Genomic DNA, 12,698 nt, shown 5'->3' with positions numbered 1-12,698 from the left:
TACAGCGTATTCCCCACTAGGTGGCAGAAGAGTAGTGAAGGAGAGTCAAAGTAACACGATAACAAAAAGAAGGCTGAATTACAGCAGAGTAACTTCAGCAGGTAGTTCACAGGCAAACCACCAGGGGCCAATAGAGTTGTCAAGCAGCCAGGATCTAGCCATGTGTCAGGACTCTTGATTTTTCTGTCTATCCTGTTTGGGCTTTTTGCCTTTTTCCAAGATGGTGCCCCTGCTTCATTCTTCTTCATGTGTTCTGTGTCCTCTTGCCTTTATAATTCCAGTCCAGCCTCCAGACTTCTGCTTGAGTATTCTGCCTGGTTTCCTCCTCCTATTGGTGTCTCAAGTTTCTCCATCTACCCCAGCAAGGTCTGTGTGACTCGCCTGTTGCTGCTCATCAGAGGTTCTGCCAATGTCTGCCCTCCTGCTGATTCCTGCTTCTGATGCCTAGCCCCTGCTGCGGTTCTTGCCTGACCCGCCTTGCTTTCACGTAAGCTGGATTGCTCTGCTACTTGTTTTTTTGCACACTTGCAAATTGCTCTGCTACTTGTTTGTTAGACCCATACATATTGCTCTGCTACTTGTTTTTTGGACACTTTCATATTGCTCTGCTACTTGTTTTTTGGACACTTGCATATTGCTCTGTTACTTGTCTTTTGCACTTGTTTGTTTTCCCCATGTATTACAATATAAACTTTATCACCTATAAACTGGGTTCAGTTGTGTAATTGCTCCATGAAAAAAGATTCCTGAATAATCCATTATAATTGTTACACCAGGAAAGTCAAGTCACTTCAAAGGGAGGATAAAAATCAGGTCAGAAAACCGAACTGAAGTTGGATGCTGGGAGATCAGGTATGCAGAGGGAAACATAAAGGGCACAGGGAACAGAAGACAAGACCGGAGGGTAAGGAGACAGAAACATGGGAAGGATGATGAACCAGGATGGGAAAACAACTGACAGGAGTGGAAAGTCAGGGACTGGGATAGATGAACTGACGGAGAAGGGTATAGGTCAAGGCACGGTAACAAAGAGTCAGATCAAACAGGAAATCTCACCAGAGCCAGTGACAGGCTGCAGAGCAAAACTATAACCAGAACAGGAATGCAGGTGCAGCAACCAGATTGTCATGAACTCGTAACCGTGGACAATCACAAAAAATCCCATTAATCAGGAAAAAACAAAACCACAAGAGTAGTTGGAAACTAAGCAGACCACAATCCCCAATCTATCGGACAACACTAGAAGTAGCAGTGGGATATTGCTAACGCACCTAAACATCTCGTCACTGCCGGAGAAACTTGCTACACCCCAAACACAGACATGAAAAATCCTAACTTGCCTCGGAGCAGTCCCCAAAAAAATAGCAAGCCCCCAACATGCAACGAGGGTGATGTAAGAAAACACAATACAAAGAAAATATAGATTAGCAAAGGTGAGGCCCGACTTACTAGATACAACAGGACAGGAAAAATAACTGATTGTGGCCAGCAAAAAACTCTGCAAAAAATACCAAACTCCTGATAGAAAAAAAAATCATAAGACCACATGGTCTCTCCCCCACTATATCAGGTACTCTTGTGCCAGACACTTTAAACAGAACTGCAGATATAATGGGAAGAAACAAAATCACAAAAACAAATTATGTTATATAATAATCCAAACATGAACAGGGAGCAAGCTCCTTTTCTTGCTGGAGGAACTGCCCTGCTCACAAAAGCAGAAAGACCGATCCTCACAAACAAGAAACCAAAACACAGAACAAAATGGAATAAGTATAAACACCCTTAAGTGCAATTCCAGCAATTAAGCACATAAACTAGTATACTTATCTGGAGTAGATTCAGGCACAGAATAAATGGGAGAAACTGATGGGAAAACTCCCAGCCATCTTCAGAAGCAGCAGGAACAATTGTCACCGGCGGCCGCCAGGCAGAAACTGCTCTCCTAAATACACTAGGCTGATCTGCAATAGGACTTCCTGGATTCCTAATTAATTCTATCCCCTGTTTGAGTCACAAATTCAGACTCTGTTTCATTACCATTCTTAGCTACCAGAGGGAGCTCCACATGAGCACCCACTCGGAAGACATTCACAACACCTGATATAGCGTCTCCTGAAACCAAAATGAGGCTGATGGGAGTTAACCCCTGACATGACCAGGCCGGGTCTGGGAAACTCTGGAGCAGTGAATACCGGTACTGGATTGTGAGATGTTGCTTTATTTTTATCCCCTCCTCCCCTGATGACGCTTATGTAGCGACAAGCATTGGGTTAGGTGATTCTATCTTCCATCTTGCTATGTGATTGTATGCTTTGCTACCTATTTGGTTTTGCTTTATTTTTCTTGTGTTTATTTGTTATTCTCCCAGGTCTCACATTTAGGTTATTGTGCTTACTGACACCATCATCACTTTTGTATCCTGGACCATATTAAATCATGTACTTGTATCTCAGGGATCATTTATATTATCTACTTCTATTGATTAATCATTGATGCTTGTTCGTAGTGTATTATGGTGTCATTTTGGTGGTTCCCTAGCTATATAATGGATCCTTTATTGTGGTTCCGCTCCGCTCCTCCCATCTATTTCCTGCTGCAGGGTAAGATGGGAAGGAGGTGACATCGGGTCATCTGGTCAGCGCTTGTGCAGAACACTGGAGACAGAGGGGAAAGTGACGACCATAATCTCGTGCCTGCGACCACGTCACCAGCGGTCCTCGCGTGCGCGGCACCTCGGGCGCAGTGGGCAGCGTCCTGAGATATGAAATGGAGCATTGGGGGACGGCGTCAATCTGCAGGAGGGACAGCAACGGACACCAGAGAGCCCGCTCCCATGGATAATTTACAAGAATTGCAGACAAAAAGGTACAACTTTATAAAGTATTTAATTTGGTTTAAAACGGGGCACAAAAACTATAGGAACCTTGCTAGAATGCAGCCCAGGAGCTGCAGAGGGGGAAACTTTTAGGTTTAAAGCTAAATTTCTGATGACAGGTTCCCTTTAAGTGGTTTTAATGTTACACTTTAAAAAAAAATGATATCTTTTTATATTTCCTGGTGGGTTGAGTGCTGCTTTATGCCTATGCTTTTTCTCTAATTATTAACTTCTGCTGCTATGTAGGCATTATGCACACTCACTTCATTTACTTGGTTTATTTATTATCCATGTATTTCCTGTGCATTCCTACCATATTTATTTGTCAATTTTGTACTGTAACCTTTTGGTCTGGTTTCTGGGAATTGCACGCGCACATTTGTGTATTTATTTAGTAATATTTTGGTTTATTCCTCTTATATACCAGTTGTTGGTTTGGTTTTATTATGCCGTCATGTTGGGACGCACGGAAGCTTCATAGAATAATGAGTCAGGGGGTATTTTTAATGCCTTGTCTACCTCTCTGGTCAATGCTGATTTTATACAGCTTACAAGGGATATTATGGCTACACAGAAACTTGGGATCAGGCTTTGGTGGAATATCAGGAGTTTGGAGGAATACTTAAAACTGGGTATTGTTCCACGTGGTCTCAGAGTACAGATCTTCCCGGCATGGGAGGTACACACTGAATTTAAGAATACTTGGAAAAAAGGCTTTCTCCAATGCTCAAGACTATTTACTACAATGTTGTTGAAGCATAACAGAGATTTGTTGAATAGCACTAAGGCTAACATTATAAGTTTAGAGGCTAAATAGTCTAACTTTGATCAGGAAAGTATTGTGCAACCCTTTCAGGCACAATTGGGGGCTAATCTGGATATATTTGAGTGAGATATCATTGATAGTAAAATAAGAAAATTCCATAGAGATAGGGAAGATTTCTCCAATCAGACTGCCTTCAAATGGAAATATAGGGGCAATATGCGTGTTTCTGCCCCCAAAAATACTGTCCCTGGAACCTCTATTGGGGGAACTTCAAGTGACAGCGATTTTTTAGTCTCCAGAAGCAGTGACACCGACGCTGCACCTGAAGGGATAAGAAGAAATCCAAGACGGCCAGGTCAGGGGTACAGGAATATTGCCTGGAGGGATGCCATCAAACAATCATACATTCCTTATATGGCCTCGGAAGGAATACTACAGGTAATCAACCTATCTAAACATACTCTTACAAAGTATCAAAAAAGTGTTTTGGAAAAGGGACTCACATTCTCTTCTACCAACAGAGTTGATAAGTTTACCCTTATTACGGATTTGTACCTTTTTGGCAGAAGACTTTTGTTTTGTGCCATTTATAAGCAGCCTAGGATGATAGACTCTCTCCATGACACTGACCAACAGGTTTTCCAGGATCTTTTGGACCTGCTCAATGAGGTTGAACACATTTCAGGTAGGCCAGTTTGCCTGCTTAGAAATAAGTCTACAGCTTCACCCCCGCTTTGTATGATACCGTCTGTTAACTTGCTCTTTGAACTTGCAAAGTAGATACTATGAAACTCTTTTCTGGGCCCTATTCGGGTTTTAATTTGAGCCCTGGAGACAGAAAAGCCCTGAAAGAGATTAAAGGCCCCATCACAAACCTTTGGCAGATCTGTGGTTGCAGTGAAAGCATGGACATGTTGTTCCATTTGTACACAGCCATAAACCTGGCCCTGATTGTCCACAATTTCACTGCAACCACAGATCTGCCACAGATTTATCTCTGTGTGTGACAGGGCCTTAAGGATAATAAAACCTTTTTTTATTAAAGAAGCAGATAAGGGGGGTAACGTGATACTTTGGCCTATTGATATGTACCTTAATGAAGCAAAGAGGCAACTTCTAAATACACAGTTCTATTGCAGGCTTCTCTCTTATCCTACGCCATTTTTTCAGAAGAAACTTTCATGCCTTTTGGATTCGGCCTTGGATATGAGTATCATCACAAAAAAGGGGAAGGATTTCTTGTGGGTACCCAAACCGACTGTGGGAACATTCTATCTATTGCCAAAAGTTCACAAAAATTTGCACCAGCCACCCAGCTCCCTGATCGTATCAGGTATTGGTAATTTATGTGAAAAGGCACGCTCCTACCTTGATTTCCTACAACCCCTTGTGCAAAAACATCCATCATATATGAGGGATACTACTCTTTTCATCCAGAGTACCAGGAGGATATGCTTACCGGATAACACCCTTATAATTACTTGCGATGTTGAGTCTTTGTACTCAAACATCTATCAGTATTGCATTAAGGCGGTTGAATATTTCTTAGATCTTAAGGGGAATTCAGACAGGTTTCATGATTGCTTTATTATCAATCTCCTGGGCTTTGTCCTCTCACACAATTACTTTGTGTTTGATGGGACCTTTTACCACCAAACATCAGGCGTGGCCATGGGCGTACATTGTGCACCATCTGTAGCTAACCTCTTCCATGGGTGGTGGGAGGCTACAGTTGTATATCCCACCACACACTTTCGGAGCAACATCTTAGGTTGGCATAGATTCACTGATGATATGACGTTCTTCTGGCATGGCTCTGAATTGGAATGTAGGACTTTCATCTTCTCCTTAAATGAATTCATTCAACATTTTTCTAACATCTACTAATTGGTCTACAGGAGGTATTTTCTTGGATCTGACATTGACGTTGTGTAATGGTCAACATCATACCAATCTTTATCGGAAACCTACTGCTTCCAATAGGCTACTTTACTTTTCTAGTTTTCAACCACAACATTTGAAACAGGCCATACCGGTTGGGCAGTTTTTAAGAACTAGGCAGAACTGCACTCTACAACAGGACTTTCGCTCACAAGCACAGAATCTCACGGAACACTTTGCACAGCATGGATACTCCAAGAAATCCCTTTCAAGGGCTTATGAGCGAGTAAGGTCACACACTCAAGACTCTCTTCTCACCCCCAAGATACGGCAGGATTATTAACAGCTTTGACTCACAACTAACTTCCACAATCGGTGGAAAGAATTTGGCAAAATTATTTCTGACCATTGGAGAATCCTGAAAGTAGACCCTAAAGTTCATGATTTATTAGGGGTTCGTCCCCTTAATACTACCAAAAGGGTGCTTAATCTTGGTGACCACCTTGTTAGGAGTCACTTTATTAGGCTTACTCATCATTTGGGCTTAAATCTTACATTAATTGCAAGACATCTTGTGTTATTTATGCAATTGTCTGGAGCTTAGAAAACACATACAAAAGCATACCTCAACGATTAACTTGGCTTCAGGTGACTTGATTAAAGGTAAAAAACTAACATCTGTTGCATCCCACTTTCTTTCTTGCCACAGGGGTAGACCAAATGGGTTAAGATTGGTTGGTCTTGAATGACTCAAAAAGGGTATCAGAGATGGAGACATCACTAAGCAGTTGCTCTGTCTTGAATACAGATGGATTTGGAGCCTGAATGCTGTCTCCTAAATGAAGGGCCTAAATGGAGAGTTGCTTTTTACAGGTATTCTGGGCTGAATTACTATATATATATATATATATATATATATATATATATATATATATATATAATATATATAAATATATATATATATATATATATATATATATATATATATATATTCATTCACTTATTCATTCTTTTATTACCCTAGGCTTTACATCGCTATTGATTGGTTCTCTCGGAGTTTCCTTATCTGGGATCATGGATTACGTTACATATCGCGACCCATGGATTGTGACACAAGCAAGGATATGGATTCCAGCTACCATGTTGAAGACATTATTGTGTGCCATCATGAAACGGATGGGACCTTCCTGTTTTTGTTTAAATTTTTCCCATATTTGGCATCGCCGAATGATTTTTGAATATTACTTTGGACTTTTTGTTGTCTTGTTTTCCCAATAAGAGGAGAACTCCGACACACTACCCCCAATAAAGATAATACTCAGAAAAAAGTCTTAAATCATTTCCATTTATTTTTCAAAATTTGCATAGAAAAGTGTCCTTATGAGCATCTAAATTTGCATAGAAAAATTTGCATAGAAAAAAACTGTCCTTATGAGCAAACGTTTCGACCGTATCCGGTCTTCCTCAATCAGGACTTATCTTAGTGCAGGGCGTACTGATGGATATGTACTCAGAAATGCGGCACAATTGATGCAAGAACATAAAGGTAGTGAGTAAAGAGTGTGATTTCCACTGGTATATGGCTCCAATGTTCCTGAGGTCAATATTACCCCTAGCTATGGGGATGCAGTATAATCGTTACAGGAGTACAGAGTATATAAATTAAGGCGTCATTCCACTGCCATAAGGAAAGAGTAGTCAGAGCGGGTGTCACCATAAGGGGATTCCACTAGTTTAAGTCCATTCAGGTCAGGGTAAGGTACGGTAGCGAATATTTTGAGGTAGCCAGCACGATTAATTCACAGCCGTGATTGTCAGGCGTCCATAAGTACCCAGACTAAAAAGTAGTAAGTATGTCAGGGATATGAGCCCTACAGGTATATGGCTCCAGTGCTCCTGAAATCAATAACCCATCTGGTTATGGGAAAGAGGTCCCGACGGGCATAGTGTGCAAAGGAATGGGTTCCTGGGGAACCCATATTTTTTTCCCAATAAACCAGATGTGTGTGGTCCATGATCCTCCTGGGATTTTGTTTGTTACCGAAATTCTACTCATTTTCTGTTGGTATATCTAGATGTCCCATAAGTATCGTTTTACTTGACAGGACCACTACTATTGCGTTTCTGCTTTATATATTTAACAGCCATTGTTTTTGATTCTTTATTAGAACATTATTTAAATGTATTTATCTGTATAATCTAATCTGTGCTGCGATTAACCCCTGATTACCGCGATTGCCACCGCAATCAGGAAGAGCCGGGTAAAGTTTTAGAAGTGTCGCATCTAATGGATGCAGCAGTCCTGGGCAGCTGCAGGCTGCTATTTTTAGGCTGAGAGGGCCCAATAAGCATAGATTTCCCCAGCCATAGAACACCAGTCCCAGCTGTTGAACTTTATCATGGCTGGGTATCAAAATTGGGGGTGACCGTAAGCAGTTTTTTAAAATTAGTTATTCAAATATTTAAAAAAAAAAAAAAAAAAAGCTGCACGCGGTCCCTCTTATTTTGATAAACAGACAAGATAAGCACATGACTGGGGGCTTGAGCCTGTAGCCATGGGTTTAATCTGTGCAATAGATGGGGGACTCTAAGCCATTTTATTTATTTGTTTATTTTACACCTCAATATAATAGACCCGCAGACAGGGTTTGTGATTCTAACCAATTACAAACGCTCTCTGAAGGCAGAATCTGATTGCAGCCAATCAGAGACACAGGTGGGTGGGGAAAGCAGTGAATATGTATGATGGATAATGAACAACCCTGGATATACAGGCACGGAATTAGTTACAGCCGCGGGGAGACTTGGTAAGTATGTCATGCTTTAACCCTTTGCTTCCTTTTTTTCAGAGATTTCCCTGGCCAATCACAGCCACGCCAATACTTGACATGGCTGTGATGGGGATGGGAGGAGGTTTTCTGCAAACAAACAGTTATTAAACAATACCAATTGTTGAGCAAAGTGCTCAGGTAGCTGAGCCAGAACTAAACCGGCTAAGGCTCATACCGAACCTAAAATTGGCAAAAGCTAAAAGAACAGCTTAACTCATCTCTAATTATGGGGCCTTTTTTAGCTATTCCCCTTGAAAAAAATTGGAATTCTGTGGTTAAAACATTTTAGTTGTAAAAATGCAATTATTTTTGCTCATCACATATTCGTGTACAATTTTGTGACACACCTGTAGTGTCAATATGCTCACTGTACCTCTGGATGAATTAATTGATGGGTACAGTTTATAAAATGGGGTCATTTGTGAGGTGTTTCTGCTATTCTGGCACCTCAGGGGCTCTGCCAATATGACATGGTACTCACAAACCATTCCAACTACCATATTTTTTGCTTTATATCATGCACTTTTTTACTCCCAAATTGAGGGGAAAATAAGGGTGTGTCTTACAAACTGAATCCAGCTTACTGGGGAGTGCTTCAGTGGTGGAGCGGAGTCACAGGTGCCGCCGAAGTCGCTGGCTTCCTGCTGCAGCAGAACCAGGGGAGTGATGCTGGCATTGCTGTGGGCCTGTAGCTGACAAAAACAGCCTTGCAATCACTAGGATCTGTTGCAAAAAATGGACTGGCCATGAAGGTGAAAACTGGCTCAGGCGTGAAAGAGTTCATGAAGCTCGTGTGTGTTTGCCTGCTGCTAAAAGATCAGGGATATGAAACTGCAAATGCTGTTTTATTGATAGATATTGCAAAGCATTATCTTCTGTCATATGCATCAAAAAAGGAGCAATGTAAAACCACACAGGCAACTATATAGATTGTATAGACTGTAAATGGCAGAAGACAAAATCCGCCCGTACAAAAGCAAATGATGTTAAGTTGAATAAGGTAACTTTTACAGTTAGGCGCAAACACGAGTGGGTGAGGGGTCTGCAGCACTTAGGAGAAACCAGTGCCCAAGGAAATGTAGTTTTATCAGATTATGACAGGATTGCCAATTGAGCTATATGAACTTGGATACAAAAGGGAAAAATAGATATGAAAAGTCAAAAGTACAAGAAAACATTTTGTTGGGCTTAGTCTGTAAATTAACAAGTATGTATTTTCTGAGCTTTGTAAATAGTAATTTGATTCTGGGAGTTACCCTAATAAAATGAATTTGTTATAAAACAAAACATTTAAACTACAGATATGGGGTTTATCTGCAGGTTAATACAGTTCCAATGCGGCCCAATGCCCTCACTGAAAGCCCCACTGCTGAGAGATAATGAACTTTATTCCTCAACGCAGCCTCAGGTTTTCATTAATAGGGATGGGCTGGCATGGCCTCCTCACAACTCTGTGCATAGTGAGCAGTGGCTGTTACCATGCTCCCAGCACTGACTGACAGCAGGCTCTAATTCTGAATGGGAGCAGGCTGTCAGTCAGTACCGCGGCGTTGTTATAGCCAACGATCACTATGCACTGACATTGCTCTGTAAAATATCTCCCATTCAATGCAGCTGCTATAAAGCACACGTACATTGTTGCACCGCGTAATGAGAAATTTTAGGAAATGAAATATGCCTACTAACAAAAATGTTTAAAAACTAAGACATTAAAAAAAAACCTAGCAAAAAACACAAAGTTTGCTAATTTATATCTAACTATGTAACTATTGTGTAATGATGTTGCTGTTGTTATTGGGCATTTTCTTCTGAGATTGGATAGATAGATAGATAGATAGATAGTAGATAGATAGAGTGATAGAGGGATAGATAGACAGATAGATAGATAGATAGATAGATAGGTAGATTGATAGAGGGATAGATAGATAGATAATAGAGTGAGTGATAGATAGATACATAGATAGATAGATAGATAGATGGGTAGATTGATAGAGGGATAAATAGATAGATTATAGAAAGATAGGTAGATATATACATAGACAGATAGATAGATTGATAGATAGAGGGATCGATAGATAGATAATAGATAGATTATAAAAAGATAGATAGATAGATTATAGAAAGATAGATAGATAGGTAGATTATAGAAAGATAGAGGGATAGATAGACAGATAGATAATTTAAAGATAGATAGATAGATAAGGTATTAATAGTTCCAACCACAAAACTAACATAACTCATTTTTTGTTATGAAAAATACCATATTTCCATCAAGAATTGTTCTTTATTTTGATTTTTGAATGTAGTATTATTTTACAAGTTCACACAGCTACAAATTCACAAGGCCATATACTGCAGAATATATAACATCAACAATTTTTATTTTAAAGACATTGAAAAAAATATTCTACTAAATGAAACATGCCACATGCTGGGCTACATATATCATGCTCTATCAGACAATGGAAGTAATCAATCACTGAACCATCTATGCCATAGTATAGTTAGCTTCATCCAATGACATATGAGTCAAATACGGTTTCATAATATACAGATGAGAGAACATTGATTTACATATTACTGTAATGAAAGGGTTGTACATTATTCACATTCGATATTCAATGCTACATACTGCAACATTTCTATCTTGAAAAACATTCAGATTGATATTATTGTCACATTTTATGGATTGTACAGGTTGTGTACTGTGCATGCTACATCACAGGTTGTGCACGTGTAAGGAAGCAAACTGTTTAGCGTCAAATGTGAGTAGAAATATTTCACTTTGAAGATAGCAATGTAATTATGTGATGGTCCGATGATGTCAGTAACATTATAGTACAATTATGGTGGCCGTGGGGTATGATACATTATACCGCAAGGTCAGTATGACATGGTTGTTGCTGCTTTCGGCCCTGTACTTAGTACAAATTAGTTCTATCCGCTGCTGTTGAGACACCTTTCAAATGTGAACCAGGAAAAGAATAGAATATATGCTATAGAAATAAATTACTGCCTTGTAGCCAAACTATAGAAAGTGAAAGGGTTGTAAAATCTATCATTAGTTGAGGGTTTACTAAATATGACATAGCTGGAAGCATCTTATCAGCTTTACTCTAATACTTGCTTATATAATAGATCTGCTGTGCAACAAAAATGGTGCAAGCAATTTATATTGTGACTTTTCACAGTGGCCATAATTATCCTATTCTGTGATAGGTGCACTACCTGTAGCAACAATGCCCACGCTCAGTCTATTGTGTTTTTATACATTTCCATATTATTTATTAGAATGAGTTTCTTTTTTGATTCTTTAGGTGCCCATTTTAACTCCACCTCCATGGTTTACGCTTACAATATTTTGTAATGTATATTTTTTTCATCATTATTTTATTTACTGTGAAAATTTGGTCAAGATAAGATCAGTCCTAATGTGCAAAGCGAAATACGAAAGGTTTATTACAATGGCCCCAGTGCAAAGCTAGTGAATGTGTGTTTCAATTCTATTTATTCATTCAGTCTACATTAAAGGAAACCTGTCATATGGAGAAATGCTGTTAGCTTGCAGATATAGAGTTAATCTGCAAGGTAATAGCATTTTGAACCTGCCCAGCGCCTGAACATTTAACACAGCTACAGGAGAAAATGAACTTTCATCTTCCCGGCAACATTTAGGTTTCAGTCACAGGGCTGCCGGCAACCTGAGTTCACTCCCCGCTCTGTGTATGTAGAGCGCCAGCTGTAGTGATGCCCTCCTGAAAGCTGATTCTAATGCAGAGTGGCTGTCAATCAGTGCAGGGGGTTCAGTTATAGCTGTCACTCTCCATACACAGACGGGTGACTGAACCCACACCAGCGCTGCCCCATGACTGAAAACCCAAACTCAGTACATTAAGTACAGGCACAGGGCAGGTTCAAAATGTTATTAACCTGCAGAATAAATCCATATTTTCTGGTTAATAACATTTTTCATTGTAACAGGTTCCCTTAAAAGGCCCTAGCTACAATATGCCATAAATTCTTGACTCTCATATTTTCTTTCACTGTAATAGAGCACTTTGTTTCTTGAAATTCTCCAGATTTTCAGCGGTTGGATCAAATTACCATATTTTTTGGACTATAAGACGCACCGGACTATAAGACGCACCCTTGTTTTAGAGGAGGAAAAAATAGAAAAAAAAAATGAAAGTAAAAAAATGTGGTCATGACACACTGTTATTTTACTGCTGATAGTGTTATGGAGGTAATAATGTCCCCAAATTCTGTACTCATATCCCCCATTCTGGGTACCTTCCAGGTATATATGGCCCCCATCGTGGAATATGTATGTTCCCCATCATTA

This window comes from Anomaloglossus baeobatrachus, chromosome 3 (genome assembly GCF_048569485.1).
Source record: "Anomaloglossus baeobatrachus isolate aAnoBae1 chromosome 3, aAnoBae1.hap1, whole genome shotgun sequence".
In the NCBI taxonomy this organism is placed as follows: Eukaryota; Metazoa; Chordata; class Amphibia; order Anura; family Aromobatidae; genus Anomaloglossus; species Anomaloglossus baeobatrachus.
The sequence above is the reverse complement of the archived record's forward strand: the minus strand, read 5'-3'. Positions refer to the sequence as shown.